At 38.0% G+C, this 26,344-nt stretch overlaps 1 pseudogene across 1 annotated transcript; it reads left to right on the top strand.

Annotated features, from left to right (window-relative positions):
• LOC309667142 (vesicle transport protein GOT1B pseudogene) lies at positions 1 to 26,344 on the top strand (annotated as a pseudogene). Its single transcript has one exon. The product of its transcript is annotated as a vesicle transport protein GOT1B pseudogene (transcript).

The raw sequence follows: 26,344 nt of genomic DNA, 5'->3' as shown, positions 1-26,344 counted from the left end.
CCCCTGTGAGCACATCCCTGGACAGCAGACTGTCTCTAAGTCAAGAAGGCCTTAGTACCTGGGAGAAGCCTCTGCTCTGCCGTTACAGCAAATGGGAGGATCGCCCTGGGGCCTCTGCTTTGTCAGCACCTCCACTCCCACACCCCGCATTGCTCAGGAATGAGACTGCCACAATCTGTGAGGCAGTGTCCCCAACATTTAAGGAAAAAACGGGACTAGTCAATTCACAGTGTCAGCACAACTGGATTGCCATCTGGAAGCAAATTGACACAGAATAAATTCCATACAAATAAAAACACTGAAAGGCAGCAGAATATGCACCCAAAAATATGACCATGGGAGTTTAGGACATGCCACCCCCAAACATATGGCTTTGTTAAAATACGATGCTTTGGTACATTGATTATGTTGAGCTGAAGGCACTTGAAAAACGGCAAATGCAGGGAGAGGCTTTCTCTGAACTCCCCTTATCTGCCTAATGGCCGATCCTCCAAAAGGAACTCAGTTGTCATATATTCCCTCCCCGGAGCCACATCAACCAGGGGAAGAGTGACTTGTCCAAGGAGATGAGACTAGACATTGACACGGCACCCAGACAAACTTTGTCACAAACTGTCGGACCTCCCATCTACTCTTCCAAGAGCCCATTCATCTTTCCTGAATATCATTTACCCACCCTAGGAGGCCTCCATCCCCCATCCCCTTTCCCTATTAAGATGGCATTTAATGCTAAATTCTAAGCCACTTCAGGGAGTTCCTCATTTTTCCCTGGGTGTCTCCCATATACACATGAGGTACACATGTTAATAAACTTCTGTTTGTCTTTCTCCAGTTAATCTGTCTTTTATTACAGGAGTCTCAGCCAAGAATTCGGAAATATCGAGGGAAAATAGCTTTTCCCCCCCTACAAGATCAATATGAATATGAATTTATAAAAATGTTAGAATAGAACACAGAAGAATTTTTTATAACTTCAAAATAGATTAGGTCTTTCTAACTATTACACAAAATCCAAAAACCTTAAAAGAGAAGATTGATTGATACCTTTGACTATATAAAAATTAAAATTTGTTAAAACATGCATTCCTCTCCAAAAAAAATCATAAGCAAAGTCAGAAGATAAATGACAGATTGGAGGAAATATTTACAACTTATATCACCCTAATATACGTTAAAAAACAAAATTCAACTGAATATATTTTAAAGACCTTACAGGCTTCATTCATGGATCAGGTAGCATCCCATCTAGCAAATGGAAAGGAGCTCCAAGAAGCTGTACAAAATGCAAGGTTTTTATAGGCAGAAGGGAGCAGGAACAAGGAGGTTACTACCAAAGAGTGGATTGTTTGTGGCAAGGTCACCTTCCTTTAGGGGACAGCACGGGCCTAGCAGGCAGATTACCTCACTAGTGCTAACCAGGTAATTCCAGACTGACTGGTTTAAGATTCCGCTCCTGGGAGAGTTTGAAAATGTACTTAGTTAGGTATTAATTCTCAGTTTGGTGACGTGGGGCTTGGCAAATATGACTTCATTTTGGGGCCTGTTGTTTCTTTTTTAAACTTGTACAAAGATGTCTCCTAAAAATCCGTAAGAAATATCAACAACCCAATAGAAAAGTTGCAAATGTCTAAGCAGAGAGTTTATTGAAGGAAAATAATGAGTATCTCTTTTGTAATGGGCACTTTTTAAAATGCCCGTTACAAAAGAAATGAAAATTAAAATTATAATGAAATACCATTTTTCACTTATTAGACTAGCAAACACTAAATCTCATACATTGTTGGTGGGATTATAAAATAGTTCAATGTCTATGAAGAGCAATTTAGCAGCAACTCTATAAATTACAAATATATACACCCTTCGACCCTAAGAATTTATCTTCCAGATATGCTCACACGTGGGAAGTAACACACTGTACAAAAGCTATTTATGAGACATTGTCTGTAATAGCCAAAGATTGGAAGCCACGTAAGGGTTTATCAAAAAAGAGCTGATTTCATCAACTGTGGTATATCCATACAATCAAATATTCTGTAAGAAAAAAAAAGAATAGAGTTCTTAATAAATCAATAAAGAAAAATCATGCAGAAGAATACAAATATACATACCATATCTATATGTAAAGCGGGCTGTCATGTATGTAAAAAAAAAAGATGAGGGGGAATAAAATGTCTATATGACTGACCTATGAATAAAAATATCTGAGAGGATAAAAAAGAAAGAAATAACAGTGCTTATATGTTGAGAAGGATGGGAACTAAATAAAGAAGGATAAGGTGGGAGGGAGTCTTTTGTTTTATAGAGTTTTGTAATTTTAATGTTTGAAACATGTGAATGTGTTACCTATTCAAAAAACTAAATTAAAAACAAAATCTGCCTGGGGACAGGGGGAGGAAGAGGATAAGGGGAGGAGAGAGAACCCAGATCACGCATATAGTGTGGTTTCCAAACTGCACACATCCTCCACACCCTCCTTCCAGAACCCATCACAGTGATGACAGCACTGGGAGGTGGGGAAGGCGAGGGAAGGGGATGAAGGCAGAACTGCAAGACCTCACGTCCATGCAGTTCTGCTTTTGACATTGCTGTCAAATGAAACTCTACATACACCACTGTGTTTCTGTGTGTGAAAATGTTCCTCTGCTAAATGTAAACAGTTTGCAATCCCGTTTCATCATTTCTTCACCGTTAAAAAGATGCCAGGAGCCTAAATGAAAAGAAGTCATGTAGAGTCCTTTCACCCCTGAGAAAGCCTGCCCATTGAGATTTTGTCACATCTCCTTTCTTTTCATCTTAAAACTGCCCCCCACCCCGATCGTGGCTATTGTATGGCAGTCAACCAGACCAGGGGCCAACCAAGCCTACCAGACCACCCGCAGTAGTCAGCCCGCCACAACAGAAGGACCCAAAGAGCCCACATAGGGAGCACCGCTAGAGCCTATATCTATGGTGATGAGAGGGGAGTGCACTGCTAGCACACATAGGACGTCTCCTACAAAGGTCATTTCTCCAAGGTCAGGAAACATAACCAACCTACCAGATACAGAGAAATAAAAATGGCAAGCTAGGCAAAATGAGGCAATAGAGGAACATGTTCCAAATGAAGGAACAAAATAAAACCCAGAAAAACAAATAAGTGATATAGGCAATCTACCCTAGAAAGAATTCAGGGTAATGATTGTAAAGATGATCAAATACTCAGAAGAATGGATGCACAGAGTTAGAAAATATAAAGAACAACTCTCTTAACAAAGAGTTAGAAAATATAAAGAACAACCAAATAGAGATGAAGAATACAATAACTGAAATGAAAAATCCACTAGAGGGAATCAACAGTAGAGTAAATGACACAGAGGAGTGGACCAGCAAGCTGGAAGACAGAGTAGTGGAAATCACTGATAGTGAACAGAAAAAAGGAAAAAGAATGAAGAGAAATGAGGACAGTTTGAGAGACCTCTGGGACAATATAAACGCACTGATATTCACATTATAAGGGTCCCAGAAGGAGAAGAGAGAAGGAAAGGGGCTGGGAGCATATTTAAAGACATAATAGCTGAAAATTTCCCTAACCTGGGAAAAGAAACAGACATTCAAGCCAGGAAGCACAGGGAGTGCTTAAGCCAAAGAGGAACACACCACTACATATTGTAATTATAATGAGAAAAATTAAAGATAGATAGAATATTAAAAGCAGCAAGGGAAAATCAACAAATAACATACATGGCAACTCCCATAAGGCTATCAGCTGACTTTTTAGCAGAAACCCTGCAGGCCAGAAGGGAGTGGCACAATATATTTAAAGTGATAAAAGGGAAAAAAATACAATGAAAAATATTCTACCCAACAAGGATCTCATTCAGATCTGATGGAGATATCAAAGGTTTCACAAAGAAGCAAAAGCTAAATGAGTTCAACACTATCAAACCAGCTTTACAAGAAACGTTAAAGGGACTTCTCTAAGCAAAAAAGAAAGGGCCACAACTAGAAACATGAAAATTACAAAAGGAAAAAGCTCCTCAGTAAAGGCAAATATACAGTAAAGGTAGTAAATTATCCATGCACAAAGCTAGTAGGAAGGTTAGGAGACAAAAGTAGTAACATCATCTATATCCACAATAAGCAGTTAATGGATACATAAAACAGTTAGATGTAAAATATGACGTCAAAAACAGTAATCTTGAGGGAAGGGGAGTACAAACTCAGGGTTGTTAAAATACATTTGAAATTAAGAGATCAGCAACTTAAAACAATCACATATACATACAGATTGCTATGTATAAACCTCATGGTAACCACAAACCAAAAATCTATAATAGACACACACACAAAAAAAGAGAAGGGAATCCAAATGTAACACAAAAGACAGTCATCATATCACAAAAGAAGAGAACAAAAGAAGGAACGAACAAAAACATATCGTAAATAATGCTGCTATGAACATTGGGGTGCATGTATCTTTTCTAGTTAGTGGTTTTGTTTTCTTTGGATATATATCCAGGAGTACAATTCCTGGATCATATGGTAGTTCTACTTTTAGTTTTTTAAGGAACCTCCATACTGTTTTCCACAGTGGCTGTACCAATTTATATTCCCACAAAAAGAAAAATATACAAGGGTTCCCTTTTCTTCATATCCTCTCCAATATTTGTTATTTGTGGTCTTTTTGATGATAACCATTCTGACAAATGTGAGATGATATCTCATTGTGGTTTTGACTTGCATTTCTCTGATGATTAATGATGTTGAGCATCTTTTCATGTGCCTGTTGTTTATCTGTATGTCTTCTTTGGAAAACTGTCTATTCAGGTCTTTGCTCATTTTTTACTCAGGTTGTTTGTTTTCTTGATGTTGAGTTGTATGAGCTGTTTATATATTTTGGATACGAATCCCTTATCAGTCATATAATTTGCAAATATTTTTTCTCAATCAGTAGGTTGTCTTTTCATTTTGTTGAAGGTTTTCTTTGTTGTGCAAAACTTTTAAGCTTAATTAGGTCCCATTTGTTTATTTTTGCTTTTGTTTCCTTTGCCTTAGGAGGCAGATCCAAAAAAATATTGCTGCAATTTACATCAAAGAGTATCCTCCCTATGTTTTCTTCTAGGAATTTTATGGTTTCTGGTCTTACATTTAAGTCTTTAATCAATTTTGAGTGTGTTTTTGGTATATGGTGTTAGAAGTGTTCTAATTTCATTCTTTACCATGTAACTGTCCAGTTTTCCCAGCACCACTTATTGAAGAGACTGTCTTTTCTCTATTGTGTATTCTTGCCTCCTTTGTTGTAGATTAATTGACGATAAGTACATAGATTTATTTCTGGGTTCTCTATTCTGTTCCATTGATCTATGTGTGTTTTTGTGCCAGTACCATAGTGTTTTGGTTACCGTAACTTTGTAGTATAGTCTGATTCCATATAAATTTTAAAATTATTTGTTCTAGTTCTGTGAAAAATGCCATTGGTAATTTGGTAGAGATTGCACTGAATCTTTAGATTGCCTTGGGTAGTGTGGTCATTTTAACAATTTTAATTCTTCAACTTCATGAACACTGTATATCTTTCTGACTGCTTGGGTCATCTTCAATTTCTTTCATCAGTGTCTTAAAGTTTTCCAAGTATAGGTCTTTTACCTCCTTAAGTAGGTTTATTCCTAGGTATTTTATTCTTTTTGATGTGATTATAAACAGGATTATTTCCTTAATTTCTCTTTCTGAGAGTTTGCTATTAGTGTACAGAAATGCAACAGACTTCTGTATATTAATTTTGTATTCTGCAACTTTACTGAATTCGTTGATGAGCTCCAGTAGTTTTTTGGTGGCATCTTTAGGATTTTCTATGTATAGTATCATGTCATCTGCAAACAGTGACAATTTCACTTCTTCCTTTCCAGTTTGGATTCCTTTTATTTCTTTTTCTTGTCTGATTGCTGTAGCTAGGACTTCCAATGCTGTGTTGAGTAAAAGTGGCAAGAGTGGACATCCTTGTCTTGTTCCTGATCTTAGAGGAAATGCTTTCAGCTTTTCACCATTGAGTATGATGTTAGCTGTGAGCTTATCATATATGGCCTTTATTATATTGAGGTAAGTCCCCTCTATGCCCACTTTCTGGAGAGTTTTTATCATAAGTGGATGTTGTATTTTGTCAAAAGCTTTTTCTGCACCTACTGAGATGATCATATAACCATTTATTCTTCAATTTGTTAATGTGATTTGTCACATTGATTGATTTTCACATATTGAACCATTTTTGCATCCCTGGGATAAATCCCATTTGATCATGGTGTATGATCCTTTTAGTATACTATTGGATTTGATTTGCTAGTATTTTGTTGAGGATTTTTGCATCTATGTTCATCAGTGACATTGGCCTGTAATTTTCTTTTTTTTGTCATATCTTTGTCTGGTTTGGGAATCAGGGTGATGCTGGCCTCGTAGAATACATTCAGAAGTGTTCTTTCCCCTCCAATTTTTTGGAAGAGTTTCAGAAGGATATGTATTAACTCTTCTCTAAATGTTTGGTAGAATTTACCTGTGAAGCCATCTAATCCTGGATTTTGGTATTGGGAGTTACTTTATTACTGATTCAGTTTCATTACTGGTAATTGTTCTGTTCATATTTTGTATTTTCTCCTGTTTCAGTCTTCTGAGATTGTACATTTCTAGGAATTCGTCCATTTCTTCTAAGTTGTTCGTTTTATTGGCATATATGATCCTTTGTATATCTGTAGTGTTGGTTGTAACTTCTCCCTTTTCATTTCTGATTTTTATTGATTTGGGCCTTCTCTCTTTTTCTGTTGATGAGTCTGGCTAAAGGTTTATAGATTTTGTTTATCTTTTCAAAGAACCAGCTCTTAGTTTCATTGATCTTTTCTATTTTTTCTTTTTTTGTCATCTCTGTTCCATTTATTTCTGCTGTAATCTTTATGATTTCTTTCGTTCTACTAACTTTGGGTTTTGTTCGTTCTTCTTTTTCTAGTTCCTTTAGGTATAAGGTTAGGTTGTTTATTTGAGATTTTTCTTGTTTCCTGAGGTAAGCTTGTATTGCTATAAACTTCCCTCTTAGAACTGCTTTTGCTGTGTCCCATAGATTTTGAATCATTGTGTTTTTTGTTTTCATTTGTCTCCAGGTATTTTCTGATTTCCTTTTTGATTTCTTCAATGATACTTTTTTTTTTTCCTTCAGTGATCCATTTTTTTTAATGTTTAGTAGCATATTGTTTAGTTTCCACGTGTTTGGGGGTTTTTTTGCAGTTCTTTTTCTTGTAGTTGATTTCTAGTCCCACAGCATGTGGTCAGAAAAGATGCTTGATATTTCAGTTTTCTTAAACTTACCCAGGCTTGTTTTGTGGCCTAGAATGTGATCTATCCTGGAGAATGTTCCATGTGCACTTGAAAAGAACATGTATTCTGCTCCTTTGGGATGGAATGTTGTATATATAGCTGTTAAGTTCATCTGGTCTAATGTGTCACTTAAGGTTAGTGTTTCCTTATTGATTTTCTATCTGAATGATCTGTCCACTGATGTAAGTGGGGGCATTAAATTCCCCTGCTACTATTGTGATATTGTTGATTTCTCCCTTTATGTCTGTTAATATTTGCTCTATGTGTTTAGGTACTCCCATATTGGGTGCATTTATATTTACAATTGTTATATCTTCTTCTTGGATTGATCCCTTGATCATTAAGTAATGGCCTTCTTTGTCTCTTTTAACAGTCTTTGTTTTAAAGTCTATTTTGGCTTCAAACCCTGGAAGCTCCGAGGTGCTATCGACGCCACCCTCACCCCTGCAGCCATGATCTCCTTAACAGACACCCAGAAAATTGGAATGGGATTAACAGGATTTGGAGTGTTTTTCCTGTTCTTTGGAATGATTCTCTTTTTTGACAAAGCACTACTGGCTATTGGAAATGTTTCATTTGTGGCTGGCTTGGCTTTTGTAATTGGTTTAGAAAGAACATTCAGATTCTTCTTCCAAAAACATAAAATGAAAGCTACAGGATTTTTCCTGGGTGGTGTATTTGTAGTCCTGATTGGTTGGCCTTTGATAGGCATGATCTTTGAAATTTATGGATTCTTTCTCTTGTTCAGGGGCTTCTTTCCTGTGGTTGTTGGATTTATTAGAAGAGTGCCAGTCCTTGAATCACTCTTGAATTTACCTGGAATTAGATCATTTGTAGATAAAGTCGGAGAAAGCAACAATATGGTATAGCAACAAGTGAATTGAAGACTCATTTAAAATATTGCATTATTTATAAAATCCTTTGAAGAATATTCAGCACAAAATTAAATTACATGAAATAGCTTGTAATGTTCCTTACAGAAGTTTTAAACATATAGCCTACAGAGTAGCAACAGCAGTTAACAAAGAAGCAGTGAAAACAGACTTCTAACCAAGTCATCTAAGAAGTCAGCAAGCAAACCGAAGGAGATGAAATCTATGTTACAATGCATATTGAAACTCTTGAAGGGGATTTTTACTGTTTTTCCACAATGTATGAAACACAGCCATCCTTAGAGAACTGTAGTGCCTGTTTCTTTTCTTTTTCTTTTGAAGATGCAAGCACACCCATAGGCATTTGCTTTTTAGAACTGTAATGTCCTCTGCAACAGCGAAACTATTTCCAGTTGCACTGTGTCTCTGAAAGTGATGCATGAGTTAGATTGGATTATGTCATCGTAATATATTAAAACCAGGAAAACCCAGTGTCGATGTATGAATCACTTTTTTTCTTTTTGGTAAACGTATGGTTAAAATAAAACTTTTATGGTTCTTCTGAATCTTAATATTTTAAAGCCAGATGAAAATCTGAACTAGATATTCTTTGCTGGAATATGCAAAGGTCATTCTTTACTAGCTTGTAGTTTCTAAGTTATAGCTGACTCAGCACTTTTTCTTTCAGGAACACATTCTGGAAGTCCTCATGCTTCTTGGGACTCTCACATGAGCATCTGTATCTTTCATGACATGTAAGCATTTAACAAAAAAAGCATTCTTGGTGATGAAGGAGTCTGTTACATAGCTCATTTCATTGAATAGTTTGTTATTTAAGATACTACGTGATGCAACCCAAATGGATATTTCCATGTTGTGATCCAGTTTTTCTTTTTCTTTTATTTTTTAAATGTTAACAGTGATTTATTATTTTGCTTTTCATAAAATAACTACTGGTAATATTTACTTTAAGATGTACTGTGTTAAAAGGTTAAACTTACAGCTATTTTTTAAGGGCTATTTCCATAAGCCAAGTTTTCCCTTATTTTCAGCTTTTTCATAACATAAAAATCAATATGCATAATGTGTGTTTCATATGATCACTCTTCATTTGAGTTCATGGAGAGAATATCTGAGTTCACATACTAAATTATTTTACTGTAATTAAACTGGCTATAGTTCTGAAAAACATGACACTACAAAAACGATGTGTTGCCTTCTCTACTGTTGCTGCTTGACAGGCAGTAGGAAACAGTAGTTGTTTCTTCATTAGTAGTTTTCCAAGGTGGCACCCTTTTGGTAGATGTAGGAAGACATTTCAAGAGTCATAGTACTATTTGTTTTACCACTAATGATTATACTATTTACTCTTTTTTTTTTAACAGTTGCAAAGCTTTTTAATGTATAAAATCATAATTGAAATTTGTGATTTTTATTGACAAATGTGTCTACAAAATATATTACAGCCTATGTTATTTTTAGTTAAATCTCTTGATGCACAGAGAAGTCGCAACCTTGCTCATCTAAAGAAGGAAGGACTTGGTAGATAGTCTAATGGTTCAGCCTTGTGGATTACTGTCTTTTTGGTACTGGCATTTGACTTATAATCTGTGAAAACAGATGATATTGACAAAATGAGACTCCTACCTCAATAGTTCATGGAATAATAAGAAACCTAGTGTTGTGTCTAATGTTCTTCAAAAAAGTAATATCCTCACTTGGAGAGTATCAAATATATACATATTTTGGGGATTGACTTATACAAGTTGCCCTGTAGGACTCTGTTATACATATTTTTGACTGACCCATATTATTTACAGTGGCTAGATAATTCTACCTTTTTAAAGCAAGAACAGTATCTGTTAATGTATGGAACATCTGTATTATTTAGCTCCTTTGTAGACATGAATTTCTATCAAAATGTTCTTTGCACTGTAACAGAGATCTCTTTTTCAGCAATCTTATTTCAGAAAGCATTATTAGAAATGTGTAAAGGATAATCTCCCAGTCCTTAGTAAGAGTGAGAGGCTTCGAGCAGTTTTCAGTTTTAAATGAGTCCACAGTTTATCTCAAATGTGAGTTTGGGACTGCTTGGCAGCATTGTATGTTTCTTATTCAGAACCATTGATGAGGCTCTATTTTTTTTTTTTTTTTTAGAAATTCACGTTCTTTTATTTATTTATTTATTTATTTATTTATTTATTTATGACTGTGTTGAGTCTTCGTTTCTGCGCGAGGGCTTTCTCTAGTGCGGCAAGTGGGGACCACTCCTTATCGTGGTGCGCGGCCCTCTCACCATCGCGGCCTCTCTTGTTGCGGAGCACAGGCTCCAGACGCGCAGACTCAGCAATTGTGACTCACGGGCCCAGTTGCTCTGTGGCATGTGGGATCTTCCCAGACCAGGGCTCGAACCCGTGTCCCCTGCATTGGCAGGCAGATTCCCAACCACTGCGCCACCAGGGAAGCCCAAGGCTCTATTTTTAAACATACTTGTCTTCTGACAGAAAGGACTGTATGTCATATTGTTTCTTCCTTTCCAAAATTAGTCTTCTGTCTTTGTGACAAAAAACATACTCTGATTATTGCTATAAAGATGGAGGAGAAGGTCTAATACTACTTACCCTTAAGTGTTTCTGGCATTGTTCAAATGTATTTTCTGTAACAGAAACCTATTTGGAATGTTTTCCTTTTCCCCTTATAAATTGTAATTCCTGGAATACTGCTGCTTTTAAAAGTCTCACAGATTATATGATCTAACAATTGAATATTGTAAATACACTTGTCTTACTTCTCAATAAAAGGGTACTTTTCTATTAAAAAATAATAATAATAAATAAAGTCTATTTTGTTTGATATTAGTATTGTTACCCTGGCTTTCTTTTGATTTCCATTTGCATAGAATACCTTTTTCCATCCCCTCATTTCAGTCTATGTGTGTCTTTAGATCTGAAGTGAGTCTCTTGTAGGCAGCATATATATGGGTCTTGTTTTTCATATCCATTCAGCCACTCTATGTTTTTTGATTGGAGCATTTAGTCCATTTATATTTCAAGTAATTATTGACATGTATGTTCTTATTGCCATTCTGTTAAGTGTCCATCAACAGATGAATAAATAAAGAAGACGTGGTGTATAAATATACAGTGGAATATTACTCAGCCATAAAAAAGAATGAAGTTTTGCCATTTGCAACAACATGGATGGACTTGGAGGGTATTATGCTTAGTGAAATAAGTCAGACAGAGAAAGACAAATACTGTATGAGATCACTTACATGTGGAATTAAAAAAAAAAAACTAGTGAATATAACAAAAAAGAAAGACTCACAGATATAGAGAACAAGGTGGTGGTTACCAGTGGGAAGAGGGAAGGGGGGAAGGGCAAGATAGGGGTAGGGTATTTAAGAGGTACAAACTGCTATGTATAAAATAAATATGTTACAAGGATATATTGTACAGCACAAGGAATATAGCCAATATTTTATAATAACTATAAATAGAGTATAACCTTAAATATTGTGAATCACCGTGTTGTGCACCTGAAACTTATATAGTATTGTGAATCAACTATACCTCAATTAAAAGAAAACTTCCCCCTAAGTGTCTACTGTAACCAAATCTCACTTGGAAACAAATATGAGATGGGGCACTCACGGATGACTCACCCAGGACACCACACTCTCCCCAGGAAGCCTTAGTCCCTCTAGTTCCATCTTAGGGAAGTAAATAGAGGCCAGATGCTGCTGTTCCAAGGTACATGTGCTCCTTCTTAGTAATTCAATACGCAATATTTAGTGAGGGACTGCAGGGGAGGTATCTTAATATAATAGGAATCTTACCACAGGGTTTCTCTGAGGCAAATCCTCCATTTTGTGTTCAGTTTTGGTCGTTACTGAAAGGCAAGGGAAGGGAATTTGTTGGCAAGGAAAAGAAATTGGGTGTCTTTAAAAAATAAAACACAGCATGAAGAAACAATAGTGAAGTCAGAATTCCCCTGGGACATTCACTTCCACTGGCAATACTACATACGGTTTACTTAAAGTGTCACGCAGCACAAAGATTTTTCAGGAGCTGACAGGAAAGATTTAGTGTTCCAGAGATGGAGTACTCAAGGGCAAACATAAGTTTCTACACAGAATAATTATTGGAGAAAGACTATTTGCTTTCTTTGGGTGGAGACACTGGTCATATCGGTCATATATCTTTGAAAGCCTGGGATAAAAACTGTTGCCTGAAAGTCACTTTTGAAGCATGATTTGGTTAGAAGGAGCCATATCCAGGTACAGACTGGCTTGGGGAGGGTGTCCAGGCCAAAGAAAAAGAGTTGAACATGTCCCAGGAGAAGGGGGCAGGAGCCAGAAACTAAGCCACTCCACCCATGGCCCTGAATTCTTGGTAGAAGAGATCTTCTATATAACTATGCACCAGGGTCCCCAGCTCACCTGCCCCAGCAAGGCAGGCATCAACCTCCCCATTCACCCCACTGTCCCACCTCAGCACCTTTTCCAGGTTCTGGCACTGCTACACTGCTGACAACAGTGTTTCCAGAAACCATTGCAACAACGCTACCATCATTTTGCACCTAAGAGATATAGGGCCTTGACTCTGGGGGAGGCAAACAGATTACAATGAGAGGTATAGGATACAAGAATATACTCGGTGGAGCTCATTGCTGTAGAGGTAACCCAAGTCCTGAGGCCTTCCTAAAAGCAGATTACTGTGAAGCTGGGAGGAACACACTGTATGGTCTTGACTGGCCTCATGGACCTCTGGGGTAGAAGACCAGCTTTTAAAGGGGCTGAGTTTGCCTAATGGGGAAGAGAGTTATTAAGTGTCACACAGGGGATGAAAATGCTGAACAGATATCAAAAGAAATTTTCAGATGCCAAAAGAAATCAGAAAGCATAGGTCAGGGCCAGAACAAGTAAGACCTTTGAAACATTCTGGAACCTTAATAATTTCCTCATGTTTGCTTCTTCTGTTATCTTTCTATTATCCTTCCTGGTAGCACGACTTTTAAAACACTTAAAACAAAAGGCCTCTCTGTGTTTGCTTTGAGAGCAACAGTTAATCATGGGGTGTTGCAGCCCAAGAAGGCAACCTGGAGGATTAGGGTAATTAGGGCAGTTTTGGGAAGGGCAGATGTCTATATTGAGAAGGAGGAAGGAGCAGCGGCTTTGGCTGTTAGGTGTCCCAGAAACTTAGCAATTAAGGTTTCTTTAAAGCTTTTATTTTTATGTCATTATGCATTTTTGGTTTATTTGTTTATAACCTACCTTACTCCATAAAATATTTAAGTAGCTTATAGGAATATAAGCTACTTAATAAGAAATATAAGAAATGTATGCAATAAGATATAAAGTCAGAGGCAGAAAATGTCAATTTTTAAAAGAGGTCATGACTAGGAGAAAGTTAGAATACATGTCCAGATAAGGTCCTACTCAGTTACCTAACGGCAGGCTTGGATCTGTCTCTGAGTTTCCAGGCGCCCAAAGAGGAAAGGGAAATCGGATGGGTTACCAGATTCTCATCGTCCATGAGAAGACAACAATTGCTGAGGTAAAGTTCTTGTGGTTCTTATCTCTAAAAGATAAATCCCTATGGTCCTTCATAGAGTGGTGGAGGAGAGATGTGGTAGCAACACCTCTACATTATCATCAAGAGAAAAATCCATGAACCTGTCTCTTATAGATGCCAAGAGGATGACTCCAAAGCAAAATTCACAGGAAGCATTTCTGTGGACACCCTCCCCTCTCACTTAACCAGAAAGCAGCAGAACTAGATTTGGAATCAGGCCATATGATGTCACCTCCTGTTTGCTTTTCACCTCCTTTCAGCTACCTATTTCCTACTCCTCTTTTAGCCTCAATTTAAACTTCATCTCTTTTTAAATTTTTAAAATATTTTTATTAAAGTATAGTTGATTTACAATGTTGTGTTAGTTTCTGGTGTACAAAAAAGTGATATATATTCTTTTTCATATTCTTTTCCATTATGGTTTATTTACAGGATATTAAATGTAGTTCCCTGTGCTATACAGTAGGACCTTGTTGTTTATCCATTATGTATATAATATAAACTGCACTTTTTGAAAAAGACCTTCTCCGACCCTGGGCTGGACTTGGCTCCTGGATTTTCCCTATCTTTCATACATCACATTCTTTGTTTTCACTTATTTGGTGTCTATCTTTACCAATGGACTGAAAGGTCATGGGAGCAGGAACTACCTGATCATCTCAATAGATACTGGAAAAGCCTTTGACAAAATTCAACACCCATTCATGATAAAATCTCTTATCAAACTGGGACTAGAAGTGAATTTCCTCAACCTGACAAAGGGCGACTAAGAAAAACCTACAGCTAACATCACACTTACTGGTGAAAGACTAAATGCCTTCTTTCAGAGATTAGAAACAGGGCAAGAATGTCCATTCTCATCACTTATATTCAACATTGTACTGGAGGTCCTAGCCAGTAGAATAATGCAAGAAAAAAAGAAATGAAAGGTATCCAGATTGGAAAGGAAAAATTTTATTCACAGATGACATGAGCCATCTATGCAGAAAATCCTAAGAGATTGATTTTTCCAATACCTATTAATAAATATAGCAAAGATGGAATATATATGGTTAATATATAAAAATTAACTATATTTCTATATAAAAGTAATGAACAATTGAAAAATAAAATTAAAAAACAATAAAGTAAACCACCAATAATGTGAAATACTTATAGATACATTTAACAAAAATATGCAAGACACGTAAACTGAAACCTCAAAACATTTTTGTGAGAAATTAAGGATGACAAATAAATGGAGAGACATTCCATGTTCACGGATTGGAAGATTCAATACTGTTAAGATGTCAATTCTCCCCAAATCGATCTATGGATACAAAGCAATCTCAAGTAAAATTGCAGAAGACATTTTTGTAGAAACTGACAAGCTAATTTTAAAACTCATATGGAAATACAAAGGACATAGAATAGCCAAACAATTTTGAAAAAGAACAAAGTTTGAAAACTTATACTACGTGATTTCAAGAATTACTGTAAAGTTAATCAGATGGTGTGATATTGCACAAGGATAAACATATAGATCAGGAGTCAGCAAACTTTTTCTGTAAAGGGCTAGATAGTAAATATTTTTGGCTTTGTAATCTGTTTCAACTCTGCCTTTGTAGCATGGAAACAGTCACAGACAATTTTTAAAGAAATAAACAGGCTTGACTGAGTTCCTGGTAAAACTTTATTTACAAAACAGGTAGTGGGACAGATTTGGCCCTCGGGCCATAGTTGTTTGACCCCTGATATAGAGCAATGGAACAGAAATAGACCCATTGTGATGTAGTCTATTGACTTTCAACAAAGACGCCAAAGTATTTAAATGGAGAAAGAATAACCTTGTCAATGAATGGTATTAGAACAATTGGATAATCATATACTTCATACCACACACACACACACACACACACACACACACACAAAACTCAGAATGAATCATAGACCAAAATGTAAAAGCTACATATATAAAACATCTAGAAGAAAAAATAGGATAAAATCTTTGCATCTTTGGGCACAAAACACAATATTTAGGCAAAGATTATTTTGATATGACACAAAAGCACTAGTCATAAAAGAAAAAAATGGACTTTATCAATATTAACCTCTATGCCCAACTTGAAAAGAATACAGTGCTGCATATGCATAAGCTGTGACTAACAGACTCAGACTTGCTCCCAGAGGTCAAGGTGGCCTTAGAGACCAAATGATTTTTCTGTATTTCAATTTCTGAATTTGTAAAAGGAAAGTTGAGGGAACACATCTGAGTAAAATCTTTATACAGGCCCTCATACAAGCAATGAGAAATAAAGGGGAGCGTCATCTGTGCAAAGTATGGAGACCTACATGATTTGCCTCAAGAGAAACAGGTTAACATAAGGAACCACATGGCTGGGAACTGGAATTGGAAATCCTAGAAAGCAAAAAACTTCTGAGGGCAGGACCCTCTCAACAGCTCTGCTTCTCTCTGCTATTATCTGACCTCTTTTTTTTTTTTTTAATAAATTTATTTATTCATTTATTTATCTATTTTTGGCTGCGTTACTGCGCGCAGGCTTTCTTTAGTTGCGGCTAGCGGGGACTACTCTTCATTGCGTTGAGCGAGCTTCTCATTGCGGTGGCTTCCCTTGTGGTGGAGCACGGGCTCTAGGTGCGCGGGCTTCAGTAGTTGTGGCGCACGGGCTCTAGAGCGCAGGCTCGGTAGTTGTGGCGTAAGGGCTCGGGTGCTCTATGGCATGAGGGATCTTCCTGGACCAGGGCTCAAACCCGTGTCGCCTGCGTTGGCAGGCAGCTTCTTAACCACTGTGCCACGAGGGAAGCCCCTGACCTCTTCTTTTTTCCTTTTTTTTTAAATAAATTTATTTATTTACTTATTTATTTATTTTTGGCTGTGTTGGGTCTTCGTTTCTGTGCGAGGGCTTTCTCTAGTTGCGGCAAGCGGGGGCCACTCTTCATCGCGATGCGCGGGCCTCTCACTGTCGCGGTCTCTCTTGTTGCAGAGCACAGGCTCCAGACGCACAGGCTCAGTAGTTGCGGCTCACGGGCCCAGTTGCTCCGCGGCATGTGGGATCTTCCCAGACCAGGGCTCGAACCCGTGTCCCCTGCATTGGCAGGCAGACTCTCAACCACTGCGCCACCAGGGAAGCCCTGACCTCTTCTTTTTTTATAGGCTGGCTCCCTCATTCTTTTATGCTCTTTCACATACCTTTGTTTGCTTGACCCAGGCCCTACATTATGGAATTACTTCACCCTCAGGTCTGCTGCTAATTGCGGGAAGTGTTTTCAGAATTTGTTTCACATTCTCTAGGGAAACATATTGATTGACTCAACTCATCATGTCAGGTCATGGGTTGCTGGTCAGCCTATGGATATGCTTCCTACCCAGGTCCAATCAGCTGTGGTGAGGGTAGGGAGGAAAGGATCACAATGATATAAAGGGGCTTACTATACAGGCAGAATCCATGAAACATTTCAATTCCAGGAGTACCCATAAATGAAAGACTGATCTGTCCAGAACTGCTATTGTTTCTGCTAGTCTGGTAATGATGCCAATTTCATAAAGGAGTAATTTAGAGGAGGATGGAAGGTGCTGTGTCATCAACAAAGCATGTACTGAGTTCCTAAATTCAATATTTGCATAATATGACTGTGATGGTTAATTTTATGTGTCATCTTGACTGGGTTATGGGGTGCCTACATATTTGGTTAAACATTATTCTCACTATATCTGTAAAAGACACTTCCAGATGAGATTAACATTTGAACTGATGGGCTAAGTAAAGCAGATGGCCCTCCCCAATGTGGGTGAGCCTCATCCAATCCACTGGGGCCTTAAAAGAACAAAAGGCAGAGTAAGAGAGAATTCATTCTCTCTGCCTGACTGTCTTTGTGCTGGGACATCAGTCTCCTGTCTTCAGACTCAGACTAGAGCTGGACTTTTGGGTCTCTTGGGTCTCCAGCTTGCAGACCTTGACAATTCTCAGCCTCCATAATTATGTGAACCAATTCCTCATAATAATAATGCGCACGCACACACACAAAAGCATCCTATTTGTTTGGTTCTGTTTTGCTGGAGAACCCTGACTAATACAATGACTCAAATACACAAAAATCAGACGAACAGGAACAAGATCAAGTGAAAGTATATTTCACTCCAGACTTTGTGATTCTTCATACAGAGCTATGGGATTCAGTTCTGCTATGACATCTTACCTTATACCCTCATCTTCTACAAGACAGTAAACAAGAAACCGGAGACGTCTGAATGAGCTGGACATTCATCCCCATTTCTCGCATCAGTCACAAATCCATCCCATCAACTCCCCACAGCATAAAATCCTTATAACACTTAAACCTCCTCAGCCCAAAGAGAACCTCATGAACCATATGCAAAATACAGTCTCATTTTCTTTCCTCTGTTTAATTACTCACTTCATTTAGTTTTATTTTTCTCTTTCTCATTGGGCAAAGACAACTTTGTATTTGGGTAAATTAGTCTAAGGTCTGATAATAAAGGAGGAATGTGTTTCCCTTTGACGTTTACTAGCATGATGAAAATTCTCAAATGTGCCCTGAACCACTAATATTTACTTCTTTTTACAAACAAGCTCAGATCTTTTCTCTCATTAAACACCTAAGATGATCCCTCTTTCCTCCCAAAATGATTCCTGTTGGTTTTCTGTTTAGGCCAGAAAACCTAAAAATCTCTCTTGCTGGGAGAAGCAGCTGCCAGTGTCAAAGGGAAACAGTTGGTTTTGGGAACTTGCTTGTTTAGAGTAAGTAGGTGGTGTGATTCCAAAGAAACTCCCTTGTGTTATACTCAGCTGTTACAAGTTGTACATTTGTACCTCTTTTCTCCAGAATGTCCTTTCTCATCATTCTCGGCTCATAGCTGGATTTCAGTCCATGGCAATGCTCTTCAAATCTGAAAGTGCCTCCTGGGGTTTTTCCTAATAGATCACTTTTCCTAGTGGGAACTGTTAATGGTTTTTCTTTCCAGCTAAGTTTTGATAGCCAGATGAAAGCAGTGTCAATGAGACTGTGAAAATGTTTCTTTCCCAAGGCCTCATAAACCACTTCATCAAGCACATCAGACCTAGCTTTGCCCATATGAAGGGGCAGGAAAGATTCTATTTTCTCATCATGCAAGAATTAAACAAAAGCTCTGAGGCCACATGTGGTCTTTTAAAGCAGTCAACCATTTTCTTTCCATTCCTCTTCTTTTTCTTTCTTTTTTTTTTAATGTCTGCTCATATCTGCTTCGAATGTGGACTTATCCTATCATGCGTAAAGTAAGAAACAGCTAAGAGTGTTACTTTCCTCTCACCAAACTAATGTGGTCAGTGGATTTTGTGCCCTCATAGGAGTATAAACCCTGTCACTCTAAACAGGTTTTCTGGTAGAGTCTAGATGACATTTAATATATTAATAGTTAATATATTAACTAATGACATTTAATATATTATAGCTTATCTGGGCATAGCTAGGGATCACCACTAGCTTCTGAAATAGTTATAAAATTAAGGTTTATCTAATGTGTCAGATGCTTTCAATGGCTACTCATTTCCCACTGCTTATTTTAGCTGTTAGTTCCTAAATATGAGCCAGATGTGGTTGGTGGTAATTAACAAAACTTGTTAGCTGTTTTGTATTTTTCATGCAGTTATTTATGCCAAGGTAATCTCTTTCCAGTCAGGGAAAGCACAGGGCAGTTCCTGGAGATTATCAGGTCTACTTGTCCTCATTTTACAGAGGTGCTATGGAGGCCTGGAGGAAGCATAATGTTGGATAATCAAGTATGATAAAAATTTGTGCAGAGCCTTACCATTTTCTTTTACCTAATCCTCATAAAAATCCCATGAAGTAGGTACGACAGTTGCTATGAACATCTGTGTTAGTTACAGCAAAGGCCAGCCTACTATAACAAAGAGACTAATGAGACAGTGCCTCAAAGAGCAAAGAAATGTGTTTCTCGTTCACATAACAGTGTCGAGGTAAATAATGCAGGATGGTGCTACAGCTCTGCTCCACAGTCACTGAGAGATTCTGGTTCCTTCCATCGGGTAGCTCTGCCATTCCCTCGGGCATTTTTATGGTCAGAGCTGAGTGATCAAAGATCCATCCCTCTCAGAAAGGGGACGATGGCACAGATGAAGCACATCCACTATTTTGAGACCTAGGCTCAGAGTGGCATACATACACCCCTTTCACTCACATTCCATTGGAAAAAACATGGTCACATGGCCACTTTGACTGCCAGGAGGCTGGGAAACGTAGGGTAATGTGCCCACGAAGAAGGGGAGAATGGATTTTAGTGGGCGACTAACAATTTCCACCATTCTCATTTTACAGATAAACAAATTGAAGCTCAGAGACTAATACAGACAAAACTTCTGCTCCTAATACAGAATTAAGTCATGAAGTAGTTTCACTTGAAAAATAGTGTATAATTTCAAATGCTTGTTATACCCCCCAAAATGAGCGTGATTAATGTATTAGTCAGGGTTCGCCAAAGAAACAGAACCAATAGGATGTGTATATAAAGAGAGAGATTTATAGAAATTCAGATCACTGTAACAAGGAACTAGAAACTAGAAAGAGGAACCAGTCAAAATTAGACAACTCAATTGCTGAGATAAAACCAAGCTAAAGGCAATGAATAGCAGACTAAATAATGCAGAAGAATGAGTAAGTGATCTGGAAGATAGAATAATGGAAATCACCCAATTAGAATAGCAGACAGAAAGACAAATGAAAAAAATGAAAGCAACATATAAGATCTATGGGATAATATAAAGCGTGCTAACCTATGCATAATAGGGATTCCAGAAGGAGACGAAAGAGAAAGGGGGACCAAAAATATAAATATTTGGTAAAATTATGGCTGAAAACTTCCCAAACCTAAAAAAGGAAACAGATATCCAGGTACAAGAAGCCCAGAGGGTCCCAAACAAGATGAACCCAAACAGACCCACACTAAGACATATCAAAATTAAAATGGCAAGGATACCAAGGGGGGAAGAGGGGGTGGGATGAATTGGGAGATTGGGATTGACATATATGCACTACTACGTATAAAATAACTAATAAGAACCTACAGTATAGCACAGGAAACTCTACTCAATGTTCTGTAGTGACCTAAATGGAAAGGAAATCTAAAAAAGAGGGGATATATGTATACGTATGACTGATTCACTTTGCTGTACAACAGAAATTAACACAACACTGTAAAGCAACTATACTCCAATAAAAATTAATTAAAAAAATTAAGATGGCAAAAGTTAAAGAGAAGATTCTAAAGGGAGCAAGGGAAAAACAGAGTCAGTTACAAGGGAACCCCCATAAGGCTATCAGCTGACTTCTCTACAGAAACTTTGCAGGCCAGAAGGGAGTGGCAAGATATATTCAAAGTCCTGAAAGAGAGATTTATTTTAAGGAATTGGCTCACATGATTCGGAGGTCCACATGTGCAGGGTAGGCTGGCAGGCTGGAGACCCAGGGAAGAGCTAATGTTGCAGTTCAACTCCCAGGCTGTCGACTGGCAGAATTACTTCTTGCTCAGGGGAGGTCAGTCTCTGTGCTAGTAAGGCCCTCAGCTGAGTGGATGAGGCTCACTCATGTTATGAAAGGCAATCTACTTGACTCAAGAGTCCACTGATTTAAATGTTAATCTTATCCCCAAAACACCCTGACAGCAATATCCAGAATGTTTGACCAAATATCTGGGCATCATGGCCCAGCCAAATTGACACGTAAAAGCCCTGTAGTTTTCTTTTTTCTAATAATATATGTTAAAGATCTGTCTATATCAGAACATAAAGAGTTATTTGTGGGACTTCCCTGGTGGCACAGTGGTTAAGAATCCACTTGCCAACGCAGGGGACATGGGTTCGATCCCTGGTCGGGGAAGATCCCACATGCCGCCAAGCAACTAAGCCCGTGCGCCACAACTACTGAAGCCTGCGCACCTAGAGCCTGTGCTTCACGACAGGAGAAGCCACCGCAATGGGAAGCCCGCGCACCGCAATGAAGAGTAGGCCCTGCTCACCGCAACTAGAGGAAGCCGGCACGCAACAACAAAGACCAACGCAGCCAAAAATAAAAAATAAATAAATTTTTAAAAAAAGAGATTTTTGCTTCTTATAGCTGCACAGTATTCCATGGTATGGATAGGTCATAATAGATTTAACCAGTTCCCTATTGGTGAACATGTAGGTCATTTCCTTTTTTGCTGTTATAAGAAGTACAATAACTAACATTGTATGGACATAATTTTGCATGCACCCAGGTATGTCTATAAGCTAACATCTTTAAAAATGAATTGCTCTGTTAAAAAAAAAAAAAGATGTGCATTTCAACTTTTGACAGTTACTGCCAAATTGGCCTCCATAGACGTTGTACCAATTCATATTCCACCAACAATATAAAGAGTGCTTTGCCAACCCAAAGTTTTATCAAATATCTGGACATTTGCCTATCTGATATGTGAAAAACGGTATGTAAGTATAATTTAAATTTGTGTATCTCTTATTATGAATAATATGGAACATTTCTTTAAAAATATTTAACAACTCTTCATATTTCCTTCTCTGTGGATTCTGGTCACAGTATTTCCCCACCTTTCTGTTGGGTGGTTGTTTATTTTTCTTATTAACTTGTAGAAATCAACATGTTAAAGAGGTTATCCCCATTACCTGTGACATGAGTTGCAAACATTTTTTCAGCTTGCTGTTTGTCTTATGACTTAGCTGATAGGAGATTCTCTGCAAAAATTTTAATGTAGTTGAATCTATCATTTGAAAATAGTTTTATACAATAGTTAAAGGGTTTGCCCTATTTTGAGGTGTTAAAATAATTCTCCCATATTCTTTTCTATATCACTACTGTTCATTTTTTAACATTTAGATCTTTGATCTTTTTAAAGAAATGTGAGTTATGGATACCTACTTATTGTCTTCCAGATTGCTACCCTGTTGTCATAAATACTTATGATGGCTCCACCTCTTCTGTGAGATTTATTAAACTATTACAACATAGAGTAGGGGAAGAGAAACTATAACCTGTGGTCCCAATCTGGCTCGCAGCCTGTTTTTGTAAATAAAGTGTCTGCAGCCATTCATCTCTGTACTGTCTGAGGCTACTTTTGCACTAGAAGGCAGGTGATGGTTGCAACAGAGACTGTATAGCCTGCAAAGCCTAAAAGATTTAACTTTCTGGCCCTTGACAACTCTTGATATAGATGGAGGACAAGGAGAAGAGGAGAAGGAAGAAGAGAAGGAGGAGAAGGGGTGGAGGAGGAAGAGGAGGAAGGAAAAAGGAGAAAGCGAAGATATTCTGAAAACAAATCGAATTTTCTGGGTATAAACTGTGCAGAGGAAAAAATATTCATTAGAAGAAAAAGATTGAAATGAGATTGTGGGTTTATTTTCTTCTCCCTTGGTAGAAGCTGAGGAGCTTTAGTTTGTTTTCATATTGTACTATAGTCCGCTTCACAAAGACCCACAAATCTCTCATCCTTTTTTCTACCAGAAAGGCCAGAAGTCCCTACAGAGATTCCAAGTCTTATGCTTGTTCACAAATTTAATGATGTGTGGGTGGTCTTGGGGGACCCCTTGGAATGTGGAAGCTGGGGTTCCTTTTTGAACACATCTCTTTGGGATGTTGTGTGCTACTGCCTTTCAAATCTCCTTCTTTCTTCTAGGACTAACAAGAAACCCCTCTAAACTGGCTTTTATTATTACTTTTAAAAATGTGTTGTACAGGACCCAAAGGATTTGTTTCCCCAGAAAGTATAGTGTTTCTCCCTTCTAAATATTACACAAAGGAATTTCTACTCCAATGTCTCAGTGGGTTACGCTGGCTTTTTAATACTCCAGCTGATTCCCCTTCTTTTCTTAGGTTTTCCACAAGTTACTCACTAATCTTCTTAGCCCCTTTCCAGTCGTCCTGAGCATGCTTCACCCTTTTCTGAAGCAGCTACAAAGTAGCTATGAAGCACCAATTATTTAAACTCACACTGACTTGCATGAGAAGAAGTGCAAGAGGAAACACAGGATAAAATTCCTTTTATCCAGGAGCTATAACTGTGATGATAGACTCTAAAATGCTTCACAAATATTTAATTTACTTTATATTATCATTATTTCAGTTTTATGTCTGGTTCTACACTCTAAAATTGATGAAGCACATGGAGAACTTAAAGAGTGTCCATACATTATTATAACATTAGAAATAAACATTGTATGTGAAGAACATTTGTATTTTCAAAGCACCTTTACATACATCATTCTATTTGAGTCTCAGGACAATCAAACAGATATGGCTATATCCATTTCATAGTTGAGGAAACTGAGTCATGGGTAATTTATTTCATTTTTATTTAAATTTATTTATTTATTTATTTATTACCCCACTGCAGGGCACCCAGGATCTTAGTTCCCCAACCAGGGATTGAACCCGTGCCCCCTGCAGTGGAAGTACACAGTCCTAACCACTGGCCTGCCAGGGAATTCCCTATTTATTTATTTATTTATTTATATTTAATTTATTTAATTTTGGCTGTGTTGGGTCTTCATTGCTGCACGTGGGCTTTCTCTAGTTGCAGCGAGCGGGGGCTACCCTTCGTTGCAGTGCACGGCCTTCTCATTTTCGTGGCTTCTCTTGTTGTGCACAGGCTTCAGTAGTTGTGGCATGTGAGCTCAGTAGTTGTGGCTCACAGGCTTAGTTGCTCCGTGGCATATGGGATCTTCCCAGACCAGGGCCTGAACCCGTGTCCCCCGCATTGGCAGGCAGATTCTTAACCACTGTGCCACCAGGGAACCCCCCTATTTATTTTTAAACTATAGTTAAAACATTCACATTACTCCACATTCAAAAGGCACATAAAGGTATACAGGGAACAACTCCCCTCCACCCCTGCTACCCAGTCTCCCTTCCTGGAGGCAACTGCCATGCCCTGTTTCCTATATATTCTCCTGGAGATATTGTATGCTTATGCAAGCATATATAGCTACACGTGGTTTTCTTCCTTTTTACATAAATATCTTAATATATACACTGTTCTGAACCTAGCTCTTTTTCATTTAATAACATATTCTGGAGATATTTTGTATCGGTATATAGTAAACTTTCTCTTTCTTATGGTTTCATAGTATTTGATTGTATAAATTTATAATGTATTTAAACAGTCTTATATGATGCCCTTTTTAGGTTGCTTTCAATCTTTGCTTTTTTTTTTTGGCCATGCCACGTGGCTTGCAGAATCTCAGTTCCCTGACCAGGATTTGAATCTGGGCCATAGCAGTAAAAGCCCCGAATCCTAACCATTAGGCCACCATAGAACTCCCTCAATCTTTGCTTTTAATGAGTAACCTTATGTCTTTACACGTGTGCAAATGTATCTGTTGGAGAATTTCTATGTTGGAATTGTTGGATCCGAAAATACATACATTTAAAAATTTGAGAAGTATTGTGACATTTTCATTGGATTAGACAAAGATTTTAGGTGAATTATCCAAGACTGCAGAGCTAATTTTTAATGGATTTGAAGTTAAAACAAATGTTTCCTAACTAGAAAATAGGAGCCATGATGAATGGTACATTAGGGGAGACACTAACTTCTTGTGAACTATAATTAATTAAGGCCTCTGCAAGAGAAGAGAGTGAGGAGTCACCTTTCTTGCCTACTCCATCCTTCTCATTGCCTTTTGTGAACTTGTTCCCTGAACCGGAGGGCTAAGTGACGAACTAACCTCAGCAAGCCCAGATGGGTTTACCTCCTGTCAGCCTGGGCCAGCCAGTCTCATAGACAACTGAGATGCAGGCTCCTCTGCCTGTACTGAAAAGTTGAAAAAATGAAAGTGCTTTACCTCAAAAAGTAGAAGGCTATGAAGAAAAGGGTAATGAGTTTTAAAAGGCCTTCAAAGATACTGCAAGATGGACCCTCACTAAAAGACTTGCTTTGTGTGTCACTGTCCGTGGTGCTGACAGCATCCCTGTGGGCTGAGGCAGGATGGCTTTTCCTCCTCCTGGGGCACTGAAGTGTCTTATACAAACCCTCCTGGGGAATTCTGGACAGGAGAGAAAGGAGGCGATCAAGGGAAACAAGAGAAGTAAAAAGGACAAGGGCTACTTAGGCAGAATGTTTGTGAGGTTGGATGGAGAAGGAAGAGGGATCGGTATATGACTGGGTATTGTTTACAAATCATCATAGATACTAAAAGATAATTCTGCCCCCTTTGAGACAGTGGTGGGTCGGGGGACATATGCACATTGCCTTATGCATTCCATTATTGTATGCATATATCCCCCGAGGACTTGAAGAAAAGTAAGGTTATAGAAAGAGCTTAGAGAAAGTTATCATGTGGAATTTCTTGAGTGGACAAGTTTAGAAATAAAATGGATTGCCATCTTCCTGAGCTGATTTGACTATAATCCTGCTAAGACTGGGAATAGACTGGATAAACCTCCCGAGAACTTCGCAATATGTGAAGTCACAACTTCAGTGAAAACATTCATCCTATTCTTGCTCTTTACCCGTTTGAGCTTCAGGGCAACCTGGATTTAAACTAAAGTAAC

Source organism: Balaenoptera physalus (assembly GCF_965194825.1).
Source record: "Balaenoptera physalus genome assembly, chromosome: 9".
NCBI lineage: Eukaryota > Metazoa > Chordata > Mammalia > Artiodactyla > Balaenopteridae > Balaenoptera > Balaenoptera physalus.
This window is presented reverse-complemented; position numbering and strand designations above follow the sequence as displayed.